Raw genomic sequence first — 22,199 nt, forward strand, 5'->3', positions numbered from 1 at the left:
ATTCATCACACAAGGCATGCAGCTCCAAGAGGCTTGCAGAAAATCAACCCTTCAGCAGTAGCTGTTTCAAGATGCAAACCACCTGTCAACTCCCAGACCTACCAAGCACTGATCTGGCCAAGTTTCTTGGACCATGAATGTGGGTACCACATTGGGGAATGATGCTCTGAAGAGCTGCAGGTGGCATGTGAAAAAGCAGGCTCAAGTATCACTGACTTAATGAGCACAACTTGTAAGGTAGGTAGGGCTGAGAAAGTTCTGAGAGAACTGTGACTGGGCCAAGGTCACCCAACAGTCTTCATGTAGAAGAGCAGGGAAAACAAACTTAATTCACTACATTAGAGTCCATCACTCATGTAGAGGGATGGGGAATCAAATACAATTCTCCAGTTTAGAGTCCACCTCTCCTAACTACTACACCACATTAAACTCTCAATGCTTGCAAAAGGTATAGGGTCATGGTGCTTAAGGTCACAGCAAGGAATGAGCTCTTCAGCCAGCTCTGACTGATCCAGAAGTTGCAGAAGAATGCACAAGTTCTTTGGTCTCTGAGCTTGAAGCCTTCAGTTACTTGGACTGCAAATTAACTGCAGGTTGGAAATAGATTTTTTAAAAAATACAACAGTTTTAAGATTAGCATTGCTTGTCAGTTTAGCCCTATGCTAAGTGATCACTGACTTTAATACTACATAAATTAATCATTATATTGATTCAGATAATCAGTCTTCAAACTCAGCAACAAATATTGTACAACATTTTTAGCAATTTTGTAGAAATAACACGAGCATTAGGAAGATTATTTTATTAGTTTTCCTATTTATTTTACCTTTTGCAAAAAGCAAATTTACTGAGCATTTCTATAATTTTGCAATATTGTCCACCATGTTTTCAACTGCCAGTTTGCAGAATTTTAAAGAAATGATGTCTGTCAACATACATAAAATGTATAACATGGCAATGTGTCCAAAAACATTTCTTAAAACAGAAGAATAAAAATGTAACATTTCGACTAGTTGAGAGGTGTCAGGTAGATTCAAGTAATTCAGAAGTTGAAGAAGATTCTGACTCACTAAAAACAATCATGACTTCGGTAGGTAGAATTTACAGGTTGGGAGTGAACTAAGGGAATTTAATCTCTGGTATCCTTGCATTAAGAACATAAACACTATTCTATTTGATTAGACAAAATATCTACACACCATGGTCTTTCCAGAGGCAAACCTGAACATGGCATCTTGGGCAATAGGCATATGGTAATCTGAATTATATTTCATCCAAATGTGGAAATGGAAGCTATCATGGCTGCCACCTACCACCACCTGTGTCCCTCCTACTGGTTGTTTTCTATTCTTGTATCTGTTCTTTTCCGGATAAAGATGACAGGAGATTTGTGAATTCATCCACCATTTCCTGGATTTTATTTGTTCTAGAATGCTCTGTTTGGGTTCTAGTGCCTCAGGGACATAACTGGTAGGCCAAGCAGAGCATTCCAGAACCAAGACAGATCAGAAATGGTGGATGAATTCACAAACCTCCTGTCATCGTTATCCTGAAAAGGGTATAGTATGGGCTTTTCTGAGGCCGTTTCCGCACGGCGCCGATCGGGCTTGGGCCAGCGTATTCCACGTCGACCCAACTCCCCTGGAACCGTTCGCACAAACGGTCCCAGAAACAGCCGGGAAGACAGTGCCGCGGAACGCCGTCGCCCAGCTGACCGCCCTGTCCGTGGCTGTCCGGCGTGTCGCCGAGGCCTGGGGACATGCCCCCCTGCCCTGCGCGACTGCTCCGGCGTCATAGCGCAAGGGACATGTCCCCAGGCCTCGGCGACGTGCCGGACGGCCACAGACACGGTAGGTGAACAATGGAGAGGAGAGGGGGAGGGCGCCTTGGAGCCGCTGCCATTCGCATGGCAGTGGCTCCAAGCCGCCATTTACCGAAAGCAAGGTCGGAAAACGAGGCGGCTTCGCACCGCTCGGGCAGAGCGAGGGCGGCGCAGCTGCGCAGCAGCTGTGCCCCTGTGCAAATGGCTCCTGGGGACGGCGTTTTTGCCGTCCCCAGGGCGCCATATTCCGCCCGTGCGGAAGGGGCCAGAGTGTTAGACATTACAGCTTCCTGAATGCAGGAAAACAAACTACAGTTTAGCACAAATGGTGTCAGTTGCATCACTGTGCTAACAAACTGGGAGCTCAACTACACTAATATTTACATGAAAGCCAAGGACATCTGAGATATCCAGCAGTGTAGTGGTTAGAGGGCTGGACTATGATCTAGAAGATGCAAGTTCAAATCCCCACTTTGTAATGATACTGTAATGATACTTTGTAATGAGCCAATAACTTGACATGGTCTGTCTATAACATCAAAAAAAGTAACTGTAATTTTTTTCCAAAATCCCAAGCAATAGTAAAAAAAAAAGACCGAGATATCAGTATTAAAACAATATTAAACATAGACTGTGCAACTGTTACTACATTCAAGTACATTTCTGAATTATTCTGTCTATCTCAGCAACAGACTGGGTTTCCATATAAACAAAAGTGGACATCACCTGCAGCACAATACATAAAATGTAGCTGTATCACCATCAGTTTGGAGTGACTCATAAATTAGTTACCCTGAATACAAAAGGCAATTTTAGAGTACAGCAGTTGGAAAAATTCTGCAGAAGTGACACCTAATTTAGAGATGTAGATTGAAAACATGCAAAGGGTACCTGCTGTACTAAACACACTCTTGTTTTTCTTTCAACATGAAAATGATTTCATTTCTTCACTGACATATAACTCTAAACACATGCACATGCCATTTACAGCCATTATAAATACTGAAACATATTAAAAATTTAAAACTAAAGAGAATAAACCATTTTATTGGCGCTAGATTCAATTTAAAATACACGGTGATAAAACTAAGACATGAGAATGGAGGAAGAACTGCTGACAGCTGGGAGCGGTTCCATGCAAACAGCATAATTTAAGACATAGCAAGAGCTACATGGATGTTTTTCAGTTTCTTACACTATTATGATGGGCTACCATAATCTGACAGTTCATGTTAAGAAAACAGTGGGTGCCTAGAATTATTATAGGCAATGTTAATTATAAGTGTTTGCCAGATTTTTTAAAAAGTGTATTTCACCTTTTCCCATCAGTAGAGAAGACTTCTAAAATCTTAGCAGACCTATGCAAGGACAGTTTCTAAAAACTTACCTAAAACCTTGATAATCCTAAATCGCTCAGGTAACCTACAAATGGTAAATATATGATACAAATAGGGAATCCATTATGAGAGCTGTTACCCTCTCCATACTAATTCCTTTCTCTTCTCATCACAGCTCCCATATCCTCCACTTTCCCTACCATCATCTCTCCTTCACACCCACCAACTATTCCTGTCCCATATTTTCAGCCTTAATCATTTAATTCATAGATACCTTCTTTTCTTCCCAACAAAAATCCAAAGAACTTATAATTTCCCTCCTCTCTTCCCATTTATTCTCATAACAATCCTGTGCAGTGAGTAGTCCAAGGCCACTTATTAATGACAGAGTGGGGATTTGAATCTGAGTCTCCCAGATCTTAGTCCAGGGGTCTGCAACCTGCGGCTCTCCAGATGTTCATGGACTAAAATTCCCATCAGCCCCTGCCACTATGGCCAATTTTACCACTTCACCACACTGATTTTCATGCCATGGCTGCTATTAAATAGTAGTGAGTCTCCAGGTGGCTGCTGATGAGCCTAGGTAGTTGTGCAATTTGCACAGCAGTGAATCACTTGGTGATTACTGGTACTGATAAGTTCTCCTTCCAGGACAAGAGGAAGGGGAGCTGGGGTGGTCCTGCTTTTTCCCTCTGCCTTTTACTGACAGAAACTAAGGCCGTTTCCGCACGGCCCAAAAACGAAAACGATGGTCTGGCGAAACCCCAGGCCGCCGTTCCACAGCGCCGCTGCTGCAACGCAGCGGCGACCTGACTGGCGCTTTCCCCGCCCCCCCCCCCCCAGGCTGCCAGGCCGCTAAACAACAACCCTTTAAAGGGTTGTTGTTGGGAAGATTCGCCGCTTCATTTCTCGAGGCAGTCACGTCATCGCCTGCTGGCCGTGGAAGCCCGCCCTGACACCGTCCTCCGACCTCCAGGGGTGGGAGGGGCAGCATAATGGGGCTTCCACGCCAGCAGGCCATGACGGTGGGGCCGAAGAGGCGGCTCCATCGCGAGTCGCCTCTCCTGCGGGGCCTCTGCTTGGTCTACTCGCGACGCCAGCGCGGCTAACAGGCTAATACGCGCCCGGCAGAACTCTTGGCGGCGTGGGGGTGCATGGCGGCCTTGCGGAAACGGCCTAAGGCTTGAAGGCCTGCAAGATTATTATGGTTGCCACAATAACCACTGAAAATTCAGAGGGCATCTATTTCTAAAAGATATAGGAACTTCTTTGATCGTTTGGGAGGTCTAACTCCCAAAGTATTTTGTAGATTTCAGAATATTCTACAAACCTGGGGCTTTCAGTTTCTAGGAAGATGTGGTATTTCTGTTTATGCTCCCAGTATCTGGATTTAATTATCCACAAATGAGCCCACATAGTGAATTAGATATACAAGCAGGGAGCTTGCAAGGACATACTGGAAGCATATAATTTTCCTCTCTTTCGTTCTTTCCCTTCCTTGAAATCCTTTACAGCTTCTCCTTCTTTCCTGTTTCCTTCTCTCCTTCCAACCTACCACTTTTTCCCAACTTTTTTACAAGTTTATTCCCTTGCCTATAAATAAAGATTCTAGATCAGAACAACACCTTACAGTTAGAATTTTGATTTGATGGAAGGGGGCAACCTGTAGTTTGCAGTTCAAGAGAAACATCTAGATGTGGATCCTGTAATGGAATTTACCCTGAGATAAACAGGCACCAACTTCAACTGTTTCATTATCTTTTAGGGTAAAGGAATTTGCTGCATTGTACCTTCAACACTATTGCAACACTAGACTTGTAACCAAGGTTTTTACCTCCATTTTCATAGAGGTTTTCCAGTACCTCAGAAGCACCTTCTTTAAACACTGCAGTTGTCTTTGACTGCCGTTTCTGCTTCATTTTCTCTTCTGATGTTACCTCAGATTTTTTAAAAAGATGGAGAGAGAAAAAAATCTGGCACACTAGATTAATTAGCATTTTCTATTGGTTCTGCCCGCTGGGCACATGAGTTCTATGTCATGACCCCACTGAGCTCTACCCATTGACCCCAATATTCCTGGTCTTGTGGTGGACAGGTCCTGGTCTTCCAAGAGTTGGCAAGCCTGAAGGATGCAGTCTAGGGCTACCATGTATAAAATGCAGACAGAATAGAACAGTATAAAAGGTAGACCCGATAAACTATCTCAATTGAATGTGCTACAATTACCACCCTTCTAGAACTACATGAATGTTAAATAGTTATTTGTTAAATGTTAAATAGTTATTTAAATGTTAAATAGTTATTTAAATAGAATGTTAAATAGTTATTAGATATTTTGACTCGAGATGGTGAAAAAGCAAGTATAAATAACTCCTACTTCTAGATACCAAGCTTCTTTATAGCAACCCAAGCAGAACATTAATATCTTTTCCCATGCAAGACAATTGTGATGGCTCCACAACTAAAGACATTTTACCAGAAGACTATAAATTATTTTAGCTTTCTGCTCCTAACACAATTTTTAACATCTCAAGCTACTCGTATGTACTAATTTACATATACTCAGAACTAAGTTCCATTGTGCATAATGGGACTTATTCCCAGATAAGTGTATAAACCAACTCAATTTTCATTCAAGATTATATTTTGTTTTGTTTTATTGGACTGATATTCCATTCAATGTAAATAATCTTTGGCATCTATTGTTACAACATCTTACAACTATCTGGTTGACTGATCCAGGAGGAGGGAATTAATGCAAGATCAAGGCCAACTCACCAAACCAATGTATTGTCAAAGACATTCACAGTCAGAATCAACTGGCTGTTGTAGGTTTTCTGGGCTGTGTGGCCATGATGTGGTGGTTTTTGCTCCTCAACTTTCACCCACATATATGGCTAGCATCTTCAGAGGCATGTCATAATGCAATGTGTTTCTGTGCCACAGAAACAAATTCTTACTGTAACATGCCTCTGAAGATGCTAGCCATACATGCGTGTGAAAGGTGAGGAACAAAAACTACTAGACCATGGCCACACAGCCTGAAAAACTAACAGCAGCCACCCAAATAAATTCAATACGAACGAAACATAAATATATAAAAAAAAAAACTGATCAGGAAGGGTAGGAAGGTCAGCAATGATGTAACTGTTGCTCCTCAACCATGGGCCTGGTCAAATATCTTCATCTTACAAGTCCTGCTGAACAGAACTAAATCCCACAGATCTCACATATCAGCTGAGTTCCAAGGCCAGGGCCATAGCAAAAAAGTTCTGGATCTTGTTGAGGACAACTGGACACTTCCAGAGCCAGGGACAACCAGCAGATTACTATCAGTAGAATGTAACACTCTTTGGAGGTTACATCAGAGACAATCCTGCAGTCCTAGCCTGATTAGGGCTTTAAAGGTTAAGACCAAAACCTTGAACTTTATCTAGTGCTCAACTGGTAACCAGTGCAGCTAGCAAAACACAGACTGAATGTGTGATTTTAAAGACATTCCTGTAAGAACTCTCTCTGCTGCATTTTGGACCAGCTAAAGATTCCAGAGAAAATTTAGTAATAGTTCTGCTTAGAGTGTTACAATAATTTAATATGGAGGTGATTGTCACATGAATCACTGTGGCTATGCTGGAATGAGACAGGGAGGATACCAGCTGCTTAGCCTAGTGGAGATTGCAAAAAGCTACTCTAGCTGTATTTGTGACCTGGACCCTAACCCTAACCCAAACTCCACACCAGCTGGGCAAGGGGTTGCATGTAAATGTTAAATAATATTGAGGAGATAATCACCCCCTGAGGCATTCCACACACCAATGGGCATTGTGGTGACACTCTCTCTCCCAATGCTACCCTCTGTCCCTGACCCTTGAAAAATGAGATCTGTCTTACATACTCCAGAAACAGTGAGGCAGTGGTCAAAATATTAATATCAATCATGTTATACTCTCTGTAATGTCTAATAACAACAGTAGCACTGACCTTCCCAGCTGCCTCCAGAGATCGTCTGTGAGGGCAACCAGCACAGTCTCCATCCCATGACCAGGCTGGAGGCTGGATGGGAACAGATCTAGAGCTGAAGTATCCTGTAGAAAAACGTGGAACTATTTTGCTATCATACTCTCAACTACCTTACCCAGAAACAAAAGGTTCACTACTGGGCAGTAAAACGTATCACATAGATTCAAATACTTTTTTTTTTCAAGAGTCATCTTACGACTGCCTCCTTCAACTTCTCTGGAAATAACCCTGAACTCAGAGATAGATTGATGATGTTTACCTGAAGGTCTCCCATCTTGTCAGTGCTGGCCTCAAATAGCTACAATGGGGAGGAAGGTGGTGGGCTTCACATCAGCCAGAATTCTGAAAACATTGGCCCATTAGAGCTGGCTGAAAATGTCCATCTAGGGATCTGATGATAGCCAAGAGACTTTCACTTCACTCACTGTATTAATATTGACAGGGAGGTCATGGTGGTCAAAGACCTGTTCACACCTTTGGGGTGGTAGCAATGCCAAGTCCTGGGTTCTGAACAATACTCAAACACAAAGCAAAAAGTTTATATCTCTTATTTAAAGAAAAGTTGTAAAATAATAGCTTTATAAAACAAGCAGTGAACACAAAATCATAAGGTACATTTCTAGATACACAATAAAACAATAAACTACATTTACTTACTACTGGCTATAAAATATAGTAGAAGCCCTCAGTGCATAAGCAGAGTTCTTCAAGCAAAGTACTAAAAAAAATGGGCTATAAAATATAGAACTCCGTTGTGCATAAGCAAAGTTCTTCGAGGAAAGTAGAGGTGAAGTAGACAATAAACAAAGGAAAGATGGCTCCTAACTCTGATAAGATTAATTTATGGCATAAGCGGGTCACTCCAAATAATTACCAATTAACCAATCAGGTATCAAGTGAGTGAAAATTCTCTGGAAGGTGAGTAAGTTACCCTGCCCTTTTGAATCTTTCAGTTAGGGCTTTAGCTGATTGGTTGGATCCAGCTGAAAATAATTGGAGATGTTTCAAGGCACATAATGAGGAATCTACCCTTGATGGTGGTTCAGCCTGTCTATCTACAAACACCTGCTTCTAAGCTATGTGAAAAACAGGATAGACAGAAAACAAGATTTTTGTTTTCAGCAATCAAAATGGAGTCTCTTTAGTCATCGCAATATACAAGTAAATGGTTATTCTCTTCACAATGGTGGAGCTATAAGACTTTATCTGCAAAATAGTTTTGCAAAAGCTCCACAGCCAATTGCCAAACCACTAACATTTTGAGATCCCACTGAATGGATGCAAGCTAGTGGATGTGACGGAGGTAATCAAATATTTCTTTTTTGTGGCCTTCACTGAAATCACATAGGCTTTCATAATCGCCCTACATGATGCTCTTGCAGTCTTGCCATGAGTACGCTACCCCACTCAAAACAGTTGTTTAAGTTCCCTCTTCATCATCCAAAGCTTCATAGTATACCAGTGAGTTAAGATGATGTGGTGTAGATTTTGTGATGACTTTAGAAAGACAGCTATGCTAATCTTGCACTCTTTGTACTATGCCAATGATGTACCCCTGTTCAAATTGATCTGCTTTAACTGATTTACCAATCAGTGCCCTGAAATCACAGTTACTCAATGGCAGTAGGCTTTATGTTCTGTGAGCTTTATATTTCTAAACTAGCTTTGTAAGTAGTGTGGTAATCTATTACATTGTAGTATTCTCTATTTACAATGAAAATGAAGCCTTATGATTATAGTGGATTGTTTTAAATACAGTATACAATCTGAAAGTTATTCTAAGCAACTGAATTTTTAAGAAAAATGTGATTAGCTTATATTTTAAAATATTTTTGGTATGGCTGACCTGTAAAAATGTGAAAGAGAGAGACAGAGAGAGAGAGAGTCAGTGAATCCACTTAATCTAATATGCAGACATGATATACAATTAAAAACTCCATTCACATTCCTACAAGCCTGTTACTCAAGAGAAAAGTCTTTTTGACAACATTCAGTCAAGCGTACAAACTAACTGCCAAATGAGAAGTTAAACAATAACAGTTTTGTTATCAGCAGAAACAATTTTTATCAAGATTGGATTCAGTGTCTGAAAAAATCATTTTTATTAAAAGAAAGAATGTGAAATAGAGCTTTTCTGCTGCATGAATTATCTCTATAAGAGGAGAAAAGGTCTAACAGAAACAAGTTAACCTTTCGCTTTTCAAACAATGATTACAAGATAGTTTACTTAGGGTAGAGAATGTTTTTCTAATTATATTTTTATCACATTGGTTCATGCTGGAAAGAAATAAAATAGTTTTCATAATTCATACAAACTTGTACAACCAGCAAAGCTATCCAATTAGAAGCTGTTGGGTAGTAGATTATATACACAATGCTATTATTATACAAGTACTGCATGTTGAAAGCATTTTAAATTTTGAGAATGTGTAAGTATCTGTCTAAAATATTTCAGTATGCAGATAACACCACACCCATAACTCACAGTTTCTGTTTAATATCCAATCAAAGAATGCTTTCCTTCAACAATTTTATCAAGTAATCTGGGGAGGGTCTGAACAGCCATAGGCAACCAACCGACTCTTACACTGGAGTATTTGCTCTCTCTTTCCTCATACCAAGACCATTTTGCCTGACATTATGACCTCCATGCCTTGACCCTCATGAGGCAAGCGGTGGAAAGCCAGAGCAGCCATACTGCAAACACTGGGCATCACAGAGTCCCAGGGCTGAGGCAAGCCCATGCACAGAGTCCCAGCAGCTGAGGCAAGCCCATGCACAGGTTGAACTCAACATCTTCAGTGGGGAGTGGGTCACGTCCCTCTCTGCCCTTCGGCTCTGATTAACAATTGAATTGGTCTCTATGCCGGGTGGTCCCTGACTGGTTCTGGCTGTTCTGTTATCATGGTCCTGCCACCTTGCTACAACACCTCCAAGGAACCCTTCAACTACAGCACACTTGCTGGTCATGCTGACTCAGATGCAGCCACTGGAGGCAAGTTACTGAGGCTTCTTTCCTGCCAGCTGCCTCCTGAACAAACCCTTCAGGAAACAGACTAATGGCACCATAGTTATGCCATGGTTGGCCACCATATCTCGCACACACCTCAGGATTTCTCTGCCCATTTGTTTTATGGAAATACATCTATAAAAATCAGGGCTAAATACATATTTATTGTATCTAATTTAATGCTGTGCTCTATCTAATTTGTTCACCGCCCTGAGCCCTTCGGGGGAGGGCGGTTTATAAACCCAATTAATAAATAAATAAATAATAAATAAATAAATAATATTTGCTTGTCAATCTGCTGCCAGTATATTGAAGATGTTACCCATTGATTTCAATTTGGCAAAAGTTAACTTCTGAAATTGAAATATTTGCTACTTTACCTTTTACAGTAACTGACTGAGAAGGAGACCAGATGCATCCTGACTATTAGCAGTCATGACAAATTGCCTTGCTAATGAACATTATGTACTAAAAGTGCCACAACTGATTAAACTACATTTTCACACTACCAGAGAGGGAGAGATAGTTGGGAACTCTAATGTTCCACCAACAGCCCTTCAGGGCACAGTATGGTATTTAGGAACACATACTCTGTAAATTCCATAGAAGTATATTCTAAAGACTGAGGAGACACCCAACAGGTTTTGTAGAACATTAATTGGACTAGCTCAGGTCGAGAATCATCGAGTCATATGAAATTGTTAAATTGTATCTATCATTTATTAAAACACTGCCTTAAAATTATTCCCTTTTGAAGTTTTCCCTACTCTTCTCCCTTCCCTCTCCTGAAAACATTTCTTGTGCTTTGCATTTCACAAAAAAAATCTCTCTTTTGTCAGTCTCTTTGTTGGTGCAAAATTGGCAGCAGTTCAAATTCAAAGTACTCCTATTCATTTACTGACCATTAAACCAATGTCATTCTAGTTCACATCAGCCAGGGAGCTAAGCTCTAAAAAACATAAAAGGCTTGCTTCACCACTGACGAATGTGTACATTTTTATAGAGCTTAAACCTTAATGCTTTGCCTGAAACTAACAATGCAGTATATCTTATCATTCCTTTTTCACAAGCAAGCAGCTGCTGAAATGCTTGCCACTTCAAAATATCAATTGCTTGCCAGAGTTGTCCTCAACACACCCTGTCAAACTCATGTATATTGTGCAATGAAAACGCTGCAGCACTGAAAGGCAGAAATTGTGTCAAATTCTTCTGTAAGGGTATGATGTGCAAAGAACAATGTATGACAACCGTAGAGACCATGAACAATAGCAATGGGGCCAGACGCTACATATATCACAACTGTGCCTGTACATATTTTATTGTCTGTATTATATATTTAAAGCATGACAAATGAACTGTTGTGTCCCTGTATGGCACAAATAAAACTCCTTCAGTTAGGCAGGCTTTTCTCATTTCTCTTGATGATAGAAACAATGTTACATTTCTCTGTTCTCTGAACATTTGTTTCCAACTGAAATGGGAGGGGGTGTAAATGCAAGAGGTATCAAAATGAGTAACAGAAAACATAAAACAGTAATGCATTATATGAAAATGAGATTTTGTTCCATTTGCTCTTCTCCAAGGACATAACTAGGGTTACCTTAAAGAATGTTAGGCTATAGGAAAAAGGAAGATAAAAACACTGCTATGCCCATAAATTACAGCATATCTAATTTCAATGCAGATAAGTGCTGGCCTATTGATTTGCATGTTTCCTTGGCAAAATGGAAATCCCATGTGAATCCTCTTTGTTTGGAGAAAGTATATTTTATAAAGCCTTTATGAACAGAGCAATCCCTGCCAAAAGGGAATATGTGAGCAATAAACAGATTACTGGCATATAGTGTACTGTACCAAGTTGAAACCTAATGAAAACATACTGCATCTGCAGATGCAAGAACCCCATTCAAAGCCTACTGGTGTCTGCATATACAAATTAGTTTCTCTCCATTTTTAATCATGATTACAACAAGCCTCCATGGTCTAAATAGTGTAGAGGGCCTTTTTGTCCTGTGATCTTAAATGAATCAAGGCAAAGCTGAGCCCTCATACCAAACAGTGGCACAAGTTAACTCTTATCAACTCTTATCATATACCGGCCAATATTCACATAACACGGTTTGCTAAACAAACAAGCACAAAGGAGCACAGAAGTAAAAGATTAACTGCATCACACATGAATCTCTCCCCAGTACAACTAGGGTGTCAAAAGCTCTGGAACACAAGAATCTAGAAGTGTCATTAACTCATGTACAACTAACAAAAATGAATAGATATGCTTTTAAGGTGTTAATAAATATTTTGGAAAGAAAATAGGTGTTGGAGGTGCTTGGAGGTGCTGACCTTTCCTGTGTTTATTAGCGGGACAATGATGCATTATTAACACAGCAGCAGCTGTACCTGAACTGCTGCCACAAGCATAATAGGCTTTTATAGCCATCAGGGGAGTGAGATAGGAGGCCTTTATTAACCACTAGACATGATTAGCACATTATGCAAACTTCAGTAGGCAAATTATCTGTTAGTGAAATATAATGTTAGTTATATGCAATTATCAAATGATATTTTTAAAGCAAACTTCCCAAGGCAAAAATTAAAAGGTTTCACTACTGGTAAGCCAGTTGTGGGTTAGAAATTTCTAATAAGGCAATTGTTTCCCCAAACTGTCTGCTTAAGCAATCTGTTAGAACGTCTATGAATGAAGCACAGACTATAATACCACATTTAAGACTTCTGCTCCATGAATATTAATTTCCAGAATATAAAACTAAACATAAAATCAAACATTTCTATCATAATTAACTGACCTGGTTAATCAGTAAGGAACCTGATGTTTTTAAACACATTTCCATTAAGGATACAAGCAGATCTTGAAAGATTAGTATTGCAGTAAATTTTGTTAACTTGAAAAATAACAGCATAATTTACTTCAAAAATCATAATTTGGACAAGATTATCCCATTATCCCTACAACTGAACACAGCACTGAGAGGCCATTATGAGCAGTCTTTAATGCCTCAGCAAAAAAAGTCATTAACATAAAATAAATCATTAACTATGATATTAAACTCTACTATCTGTAGCTTTCTATGACTAATTTTAATTACTGTACTTGCCAAATGAAAAATGTACTTTCGTGGAAAGTTCTTGTCATTTCAGAATTATTCTCTTTCTTTCTTTTGCTAGCATTACTACTTGAGCATACACATAGTATGTATCTTTTAATTTAATTCTTATTTGCAGGACCACTGTTATACTGAAAACTTTTGCCATGAAAAATTACTTTGTGCTAATTTTGAAATGAATTCACAGTTTAAACTTGGGAATCAGCAGATTCATTTTTTCCCCCTGTGGCAAGAATGACAACGATCCCAAAGTAGAAGAGTCCTAGCCTTCCAAGTAAGTTTAGTGAAGTACAAAAGTAAAATATAGCAACAAGTTACAATTCGATAGAGCAGGCAAATAGGAACAACAGTGCAGAAGTGATGACCATTTATTTTGTTTCTAGACAGAGAGAAACACAACTGGTGTAAACCAAATGCTTGTAATTTACCTGTATTAAACAGAAGCCGTTGACAAGGGAAATACATTCATTTAGTAGTATTAATATGAAACAGTAACAAATGAGAAGATTTATAGACATGCAGACTTGTTCGTGCAGACAAATGATAGATTACAGCCAGTGGTGACCAGTTTCTGAATGAAACACCTGGTGCTGGTTACTGTGAATCATGCAAAAAAAAAATTTGGACTAGTGGAACATAACAGAAAGGAACTTCTTTAGCAAGAGTCATACTCAGTCTCACAACTAGAACTGTCAACTTTAAGGTGGGGCCAGAAGATCTCCCAGAATTACAATTTAGTACAGCAGTTCTCAACTTGTGGGTCGCAACCCCTTTGGGGGTCGAATGACCCTTTCACTGGGGTCGCCTAAGACTCTCTGCATCAGTGTTCTCCATCTGTAAAATGGATAAATGTTAGTGTTGGGGGTCACCACAACATGAGGAACTGTATTAAAGGGTCGTGGCATTAGGAAAGTTGAGAACCACTGATTTAGTACAACTACCCAAATCAGTTTGTCTGGAGAAAATGGCTGCATTGGAGGGTGGAGTTTATGGAATATACCCTAGGTTCCTCCCAAACCCTGGCCTCCCAAGGCTCCATCCCCAAATCTCTATGAAATTTCCAACTCAGAGGTGATAACCCTACTCATAACACAGCTAATTCTGCCATAACTATTAAGAGTTAACAGGTGTTCTTGCTTTTATTTGTGGATCATAGGCACTGTAACAAGAAACAAAGGCCCCTTCTGCACACGCAAAATAATGCGTTTTCAAACCACCTTCACAACTGTTTGCAAGTGGATTTTGCCATTCCGCACAGCTTCAAAGAGCATTGAAAAAAGTTTGAAAGTACAATATTCTGCATGTGCGGAATGAGCCAAAGAGTAGATAATACAAGATTTAAAATAGATTATTCTTGGATTATAGGGACATATAAAGCACCTTTCACTTTATTTCTTTGTAAAAATTTTGGAATAGAACTTACAGTTTCTGCAAAATATAACAGTTAAAATATAAACAAAATTCTTTATGGTTTTAGACAAGGAATGCCTTGGGGAGGGGAGGTCAACTTTGCAAATTCAGCATTTAAGGGAAAGCTATTGAACCCTGTTCCTGCTCCTGTTCAGAAATTTGAGTGCCTATGTGCTAATTATTAACTAATTAATTAATTATATGCTGCCCTCCCTCTACCAAAACAGGACTCAGGGTGATTTACAACAAGAGAAAAACATCATCAATAATATAGGACATAAAGCACAAAAGTTAATACACTAAAATATAGAAAAGTACAAAAATATGGCACCCAAAAATCAATCAACCACCAGCTGTTGAGAAGTTAAAGTATGTGTATGAATAAAACGAATAAAGCATATGGATGAATTTTTAAAACGTTCCCAAATTATTAAATATTCAAAGAGGAAAATTCAATCCCCAAGTTTAAATTATACATACAAGCTCCTAATTTTAAGAGCAGAAAGAATAAATTTAGCTACAGAGTATGATTCTCTTATTGCTACCAGCCAAGAGAAATAAAAAGTGAAAATCATGTGAGCAGACAGGAAACATGGCAACAAGAGGTGTTATAAAACAAGCCCTTCGAGTGGTATATAACCACAACTAAACAAAAATGAGTTAATGATTCAATGTCTGATCTTCCGCATGAAAAAGATCTCTGGGCTAGAGGGATGCCAGCACAACAGCCCATAATTTCTACCAAAGGTAGTGCATTTACCCAGACTAAAAAGAAAAGCTGACAATATATTGGGACTTTAAGAAAGTTAAAATATTGCTTCTGGACAGAAAATAAAGGGGTTGAAAACTCCAACAAACATATTGTTGTGGCATCCTTGTTGATGCTATCCTGATCATACTTCCTTAGCAATTCAGAAGTTTTCTGCCTAACACTAGGGATGTCCAAAGAATGTAAAGATACTCCAATGCTTCTTTAACTTCATATCCACTAAGATGTTCCAAGATGACACATGGCAATTCTGCTGTGACCACTGTCATGCACCCATATGGGGTAGAAGTATAGGCCTTTCAGAGGTTCAATACCGCAATTGGTCTTGGACTCAAAAAGCTTTCATACGCGGAGTTAAAGAAGGGATATCCAGTTTCATTTAGTACCTTACTATAATCAAAAGAATCAATAGTACCTACTATAATCAAAAGATTCCAATACCCACTGCTGTCACAAGAAGAATTCCATAAAAGTGAAATGATAAATCCCATGTCACACATCCATTCTTGTGTAATTCATCTTTTTCTTGGGTCAATGACCCATATCCCACCTCCTTCTCAGATAACCCTCAGATCAGAACATCCCTTTTCCATAAAACGTAACTCACAACTGTTGCTATTCATAAAGGACAGTGGTAAGAAAATAAGACAATCCAGCCTCTTCAAGCAGGCAAGCTGCCTGCTATCCTTCAAGGCAATGCAGGCAGGGTCTTTCCACTGTTCTACGAAAGCAGAAGGAGCTTAAGCAAAGAGAAAGGAACTGCATTCAGTCTAGTTAGTAGCTCCTGTACAATCTGATTAACAAAGAGTCCAGCAAATATGGAAAAAGGCCGCTGAAGTTAAGTTCCATGACAAACTTTACTGGGTAAGAATTCCTGCACAGTTGAACTTGTTTTAGATAACTGGCTCTACAACTTTCCCCTCTTGGGGCATTGTTTACTAATGGCAGAGAACAATGCCCCCAAAGTACAGCCATTTACCACTCCCAGAATTAACATTCCTCCAAAGTCAATTGATTTTGTCACTGGATGCTTTTCTGACCTGATCAATGTATCCTATTGGAATAATAAATGTCCCTTGACTTTTTGCCAAGGAAAAGTGTTCCAGACAATCACTGAAGTTGTATAGCTTCAGGCTGGTACACATAATGCTGGAGAACATTTCCATCATCACATACAAATATTTAATTCAGGATAAAAACGACCCATAAATACCAACAGCACTACAGTTTAAAAATTACATATGGTGTCTTCATTTTCTGATAGTTTTCTAACATCTTGGGTTCAAAGTCTGGATATTTTAAGATACATCTGCTACTTAAACATTTGATCTGTTTGCTGACAAGTTGGCATTAGGCTCTGGAGTACTGAATTCACCACAAATCAAATATGATTTGTGAAAATTTCAAAAATATATTTTAAACATTTTAACATCCAGGAATCTAAAGGAAGATTAGGGAGATTTTGATGACCAATGAGAAAAGGGCTGAAGATACAGGCAACAGAAGTGAACCAACAATCAATGAGAAAAAAGAAGTTCTGCGCTGATATATTAATTCAAACTAACGAACTACACTTTGGCTGCTTGTCCTTATTGTAAAAGTAATCGGATACATTTTATTCATCAGACTTAAAGTGTCAGCTGTTTGGACCTCTTTCAAGACTACAGATGACCCAATAAAAATGGCTGGTGAAGATCTCAGGGAGACACAGCGATTAAAAAAGAAAACTAGGTTTATATACTTCAATGAATTCGCAGACATTATCAAACAAAATATACTGTGAAGGAACAACAAGGGAATATCTCCGTGTTTGTGTGTAAGAATACTCTGTGTTTGCATGTAAGAAAGAGACTAGAGCGCATTTTTACCTTAGCTACTGCTAAACCAGAATGCAATTTCTCTTGCTTCTGCCATTCCACCAGTATCTAAGCAGAAAATACATTCCCATTTTCAAACCCAATGCTGTAGGGCAAAATGTTATAGCCAGAAAAATCTCAATCATGTTAAAGATAATTACATGTTGTACTGCCTATAATTAACGATCTACTGGCACTTCCATTATGAACCACGTTTTCTGTAGTTTGTCAAGATTCTTAATGAAAAACTATTCCTTGGGCAAAACATCCATGCAAGGCAAATATCATCCTCATAAAAGAAAACAGTGAGAACTGTCAATGATTGCTACTGTTGTGTGCTTTAACAAAAAGAGCAAGGGTGAAACAGAAGACAAGACTATCCTGTATTAACAGTGGTAGAACCCTAGCCAAAATGGAGAAGCTTTTCTAGTCTTATTTCAGTATGCTCTGTTAGCTTGTCCTTGAATATAGAGTTTCAGGAATTCTGATCTCTCACCTAGTTTAAGTATGTGAACCCTAATCCTAAACAGACGTGCCTCTGAGCAAACTCTATTGGAATCAATGGCATTTAATTTGCTAGGTTTGTATTCCCAGTCAGGATTTGCAATATTATATTACATGTTGTGGTCATCAAAATTTCTTTTTATAGTCTTCCTATTAAGGTAAAAATTATAATCCTTTAAAGATGGTAGGATATTAAGTCCATTCAGCAAAAGGTTGCTTGTTCTTTATGAGAACACAATGGTGCCTCAGGATACAATATTTTCAAGGCAAGGCACCAAGGGCTCCAAATGTCATATCAACTTGGGACTCCTCTATCCTGTAAAATACAAGTTCTTCTTTTTCCTGAGATACTTGAATCCAATAGTACCTTTAAGCCTGAAACTAGAACAACCAAAACAATTCCTAACTTCAATAAAGTATGTTAAAAGGCTCCAAAACATGCTAAAAACGCCCACACAACAAATCAATATGAGTACACTGCATCATCCGTTAGATGAACTCACAAAATGTGTTTTATCCAATCACCATTTCAGGTCAACAGAAATGAACAAAACAAATTCTACACTCATCTATTTCTGGGCAAAAAAAAAGTCTGTTCAGACATCACAAACAAAGCAGGCTTGCTGAACAGATAGTGTCTACTTTTCGGTCTGGTATAAAAAGATTAAACACTCAAAGACATACTTTGGCTTTTTGACTAAAGTCACGAAGAAGTTTTCAAATATTACCTTTACTATGCTCTACTATGTTACATTTCACCCAGCCCCATTTTATATTCTCTTTCTCATCTGTCTTTATTTTTTTATTACACTGATAATTATTAGGAAGTAAATAAGTTGTCCGCTTCTATCTGTGAACCTACAAATCTTGGGGCGGTGGGACATGTAAAATGTTGCAAGATTAGCTACAGAAAGCACTAAAGGTCATAATCACACTCTTATTCCTGGCATAAGCCAGAATTCCTGTCATTACCAGTGCAAAACAAAATAATATTAAACACAGATAACAGTTCAGCGGTGTTCACAAAGTACACTAACTTGCAAAATCATGTTCTTTTACTCTCAATACTTATTACTGCCCTGTCTAATTTGTGTAACTACATGTTTGAAATGAAACTAGCAGAAAACTGCTGAAGTTATTTTACTGCTATGTTCATGCTCCATGCAACTCCTACTTATTGGTTTCTAGGAATAGTAGTATCCATGGATCTCAAGTGCCATCATCATCATCATCATCATCATCATCATCATCATCATCATCATCATCATCATCATCATCCAAAACTGCCTGAATGTAGTTTTGCTATAAATTTCAGAGGTGATTCCTATTACCCCAAGTCTAAATCTGGTTGTCCAGCCTATGAGCTTTACAATGTTATTTCAAAGGCTGACCTATATACAGAAGCATACCATCCATTCTTTCTGTTTGTATAAAAGATACCTCACACAGTTGCCATAACCAACATTGTTTGCATTGTTATTTCACTTTTTCTCCCTCTGAGGTTCAGACAGAAAAGAAACATGATCAGATGAAACACATACAAAGCACATTACCTTGCAAGGGAAAACTTGGCAAAAGCCAATGAAAACATTCAAGATCATTATTTCAAGTTTACAAAGAAGAGATTCCAGTTATCTTTAGAAACAAAGCTCACTGAAAAGGCAGTGTAACAAACAGTTCTATATTACTACATTTTGTTTAAAAACATTATTAGGAAACATCCTTAATAAATTACAGAAATGTCTAGACACAGTTAACTATATAATTAGTAGTTTAAAAGCATTTACCATTGGATCACTCATAAAAACTTATGTTGACTGAGCAACAATGTTTATTTATCAATAATTTACATATTTAAAAATCAAAGATATAAAGCAATTTATAGCAGAGTCTTAAGTGGGATTCTTCTGAAACAAATGAAACCCACTTCAACAGTGCTTCAATTGAAATGTAAACAAGTACAACTGAAGTTTGCTTTTCTACATGTTCAAGTAAAAATACAGAGTAAATTGTGAAGGAGAGCAGCTGTTATTTTGACAAAAATCCATAGACTTCAAGTTCTATGTGCCCATCAAATTTGCCAAAGAAGATGCAGCATTTAGGAGGGAAAGGTTTTCCCACAGCAGTTCATGGATGTGACAGAGTGAGGTGCATTTTTAAAATCAGGAACAACAGGGCACATAAAGTTATGGCTTCATAAAAACATTAATCATACTGGATGGATGGGGCTGAGGGAATGTAGGAAAATGAGATGTTCAGTCAACACATGCCTCATAGGGGCCCAGCCAGCAGAGCTACTCTCAGTCCATTTACTATAATCAATGGTCATTTGCAGAACTGCTTGACAGAGACATGCACTGCTTATAGAACGTGTCGTGTGAGAAACATTCCTGGTATGTTACTCCTCAGATTTTTTTAAAAAAGAAGAAGTGTTACAACTGTGCATTTCTGAACTCTATTATCACTCCTGACTAAGTTAAATAGAGTGCCTTATTAGCATAGTCAAAGAAAAGTTTGTTCCTTCACATATGGCTGGATTTATAGTAAAGAATTACTGATGGGGAACAAGGGCCGAAGAGGGGGAGAAAGGTCTTCTAAATTAATTTATTCCATCAGGAATAATACCCACACAAAATGATTTAAAGCACTTAATTGGAAAATGATTTAATATATTAATGTAATTTCTGATTTTCCAAAGCATTTAACTTTTAAATTAAATCTGGTTCACCATCTTGAGTACAATGAGCAAAATGTGTATTCAAGTCATTACCTTCTTTTTGAAGCTTTAAATCACTGATGGAATTAATAAGCATTGGTCCAGTTTTCATTGCCAAATGGCTCTTCAGACACTTTGGCACTTATGTCATTAATTCTACCCAATGCTTCTTTACTTTTCAGTATGGCAAGCTTACAAATTCACAATAAAAGATAATAAGAGATTATATTTTATAGTAGCAAGTCACAAAGTGAAAGCAGTTCTATAATAATCGTTGTTGAGTACTTAAAGATTCACTGCTCATGAACATCTTGGCACATGTAAGACACATTTCTGCTGTTCAAACTTCAGTCTCTCCCCCCTCTTCTATGCAAGAGAAAACTTTGTTTTAGGCTTTGTTAGATCTGAGCAAAGGGCCAATAGATTATCACTATACCCAAATCTAACTTTTTATATTGCCCCTTGATTTCATGTAAGAAGTCAGAAAAACATTGCAAGTCATTTCTTTCACACTTGTTCTCTTCAGGGATATAAACCGGTCCCATGCATCATAACTGGCAGATGAGATCATGCTGGAAATATTTCTTGAAAAGTCAACGGTGTGTGTGTTTAACAACAACAGTACAGCAGTTTGTCTTCTCAACCCAAGCAGATTTGGATGCAGATGCCCAGAGTGCTTGAAATACCCCATGAACACATACAAGACAATAGACAAATAACAGTAGGGTTATTTTTCTTGTTCAATGTGCACTGCTGTTCTGCAGAATGACACTGGCTGTCTACAGTTTCTTATACTTTTCAAAGGTTACAATCGTGAAGCAAACCACCTTCAAACAAGAAATTGCCAAGAGCTGATTACACAGATTGGGGATTTACATGGCACAAAAAACATGCTGTCTGTAACAGCGCCATTATTTCCAGAGCCAGCTCTTACACAAAAGCCTAAAAGGCACCCAAGTTAAAGCCAGTCTTGCTAAAAGTGCTTGCTCACAGCTCCCTTCTCCCAGCTCAGGGTGTGTGTGTATTTCAAGTTGTGTTTTTGAAATCTTGTACTTCCTGCTTATTTCCTATGGCAAACCGGCCATTCCTCAACAGCCATCGAAAGGACGTAGATAGAGCACATAACTTAGCAGCTGGTTGAATTCAGAAATGATATATGGGAGAAAAGGATAACCCATGTCTTTAGACCTCAGCATATATCAGCAAGAGCACCCAACCAAGGCAGGTACAGCATTTTACTCTCTATCCTAGTACTGTACCCTTGCTCTTCTCTCAAGAGTATGGAGAAAACTTGTTTTGCTGAAGCGTGCTAATGCATGATTTATAGGGGCACTGCCCCGTTTGTATACATACTAAGTCCGCCCTGCCTCTTCAGTAAAGTTGTCAGCTACCTTTCCCAGTTTGAAACTCCCACAAAACTCTTCAAGAGCGAGTTTTTGGTGAGATCTGACACAGGAACCGGCGTGCAAAGGCAATGCTTTGTCATACTCCCATCCGTCGCCGAAAGCAACACCAAAGCGGGGGGGGGGGGGGGGAATTTAAATCTCCCGCAGAGGCACCCAAAGCGTGCAGAGTCACTGCTTAGAAAACACTTTCGTCTACAAGGATGACTGTGCTCCATGCATTTCCT

The 22,199-nt window shown here is 38.8% G+C and overlaps 1 protein-coding gene across 1 annotated transcript in view; it reads right to left on the minus strand.

Moving 5' to 3' along the window:
- The window catches only part of TOX (thymocyte selection associated high mobility group box), a 245,074-nt gene that overhangs the window by 221,649 nt on the left and 1,226 nt on the right, over positions 1-22,199 (minus strand). The gene's annotated exons all lie outside the window — the stretch shown is intronic.

This window comes from Sphaerodactylus townsendi, linkage group LG09 (genome assembly GCF_021028975.2).
Source record: "Sphaerodactylus townsendi isolate TG3544 linkage group LG09, MPM_Stown_v2.3, whole genome shotgun sequence".
In the NCBI taxonomy this organism is placed as follows: Eukaryota; Metazoa; Chordata; class Lepidosauria; order Squamata; family Sphaerodactylidae; genus Sphaerodactylus; species Sphaerodactylus townsendi.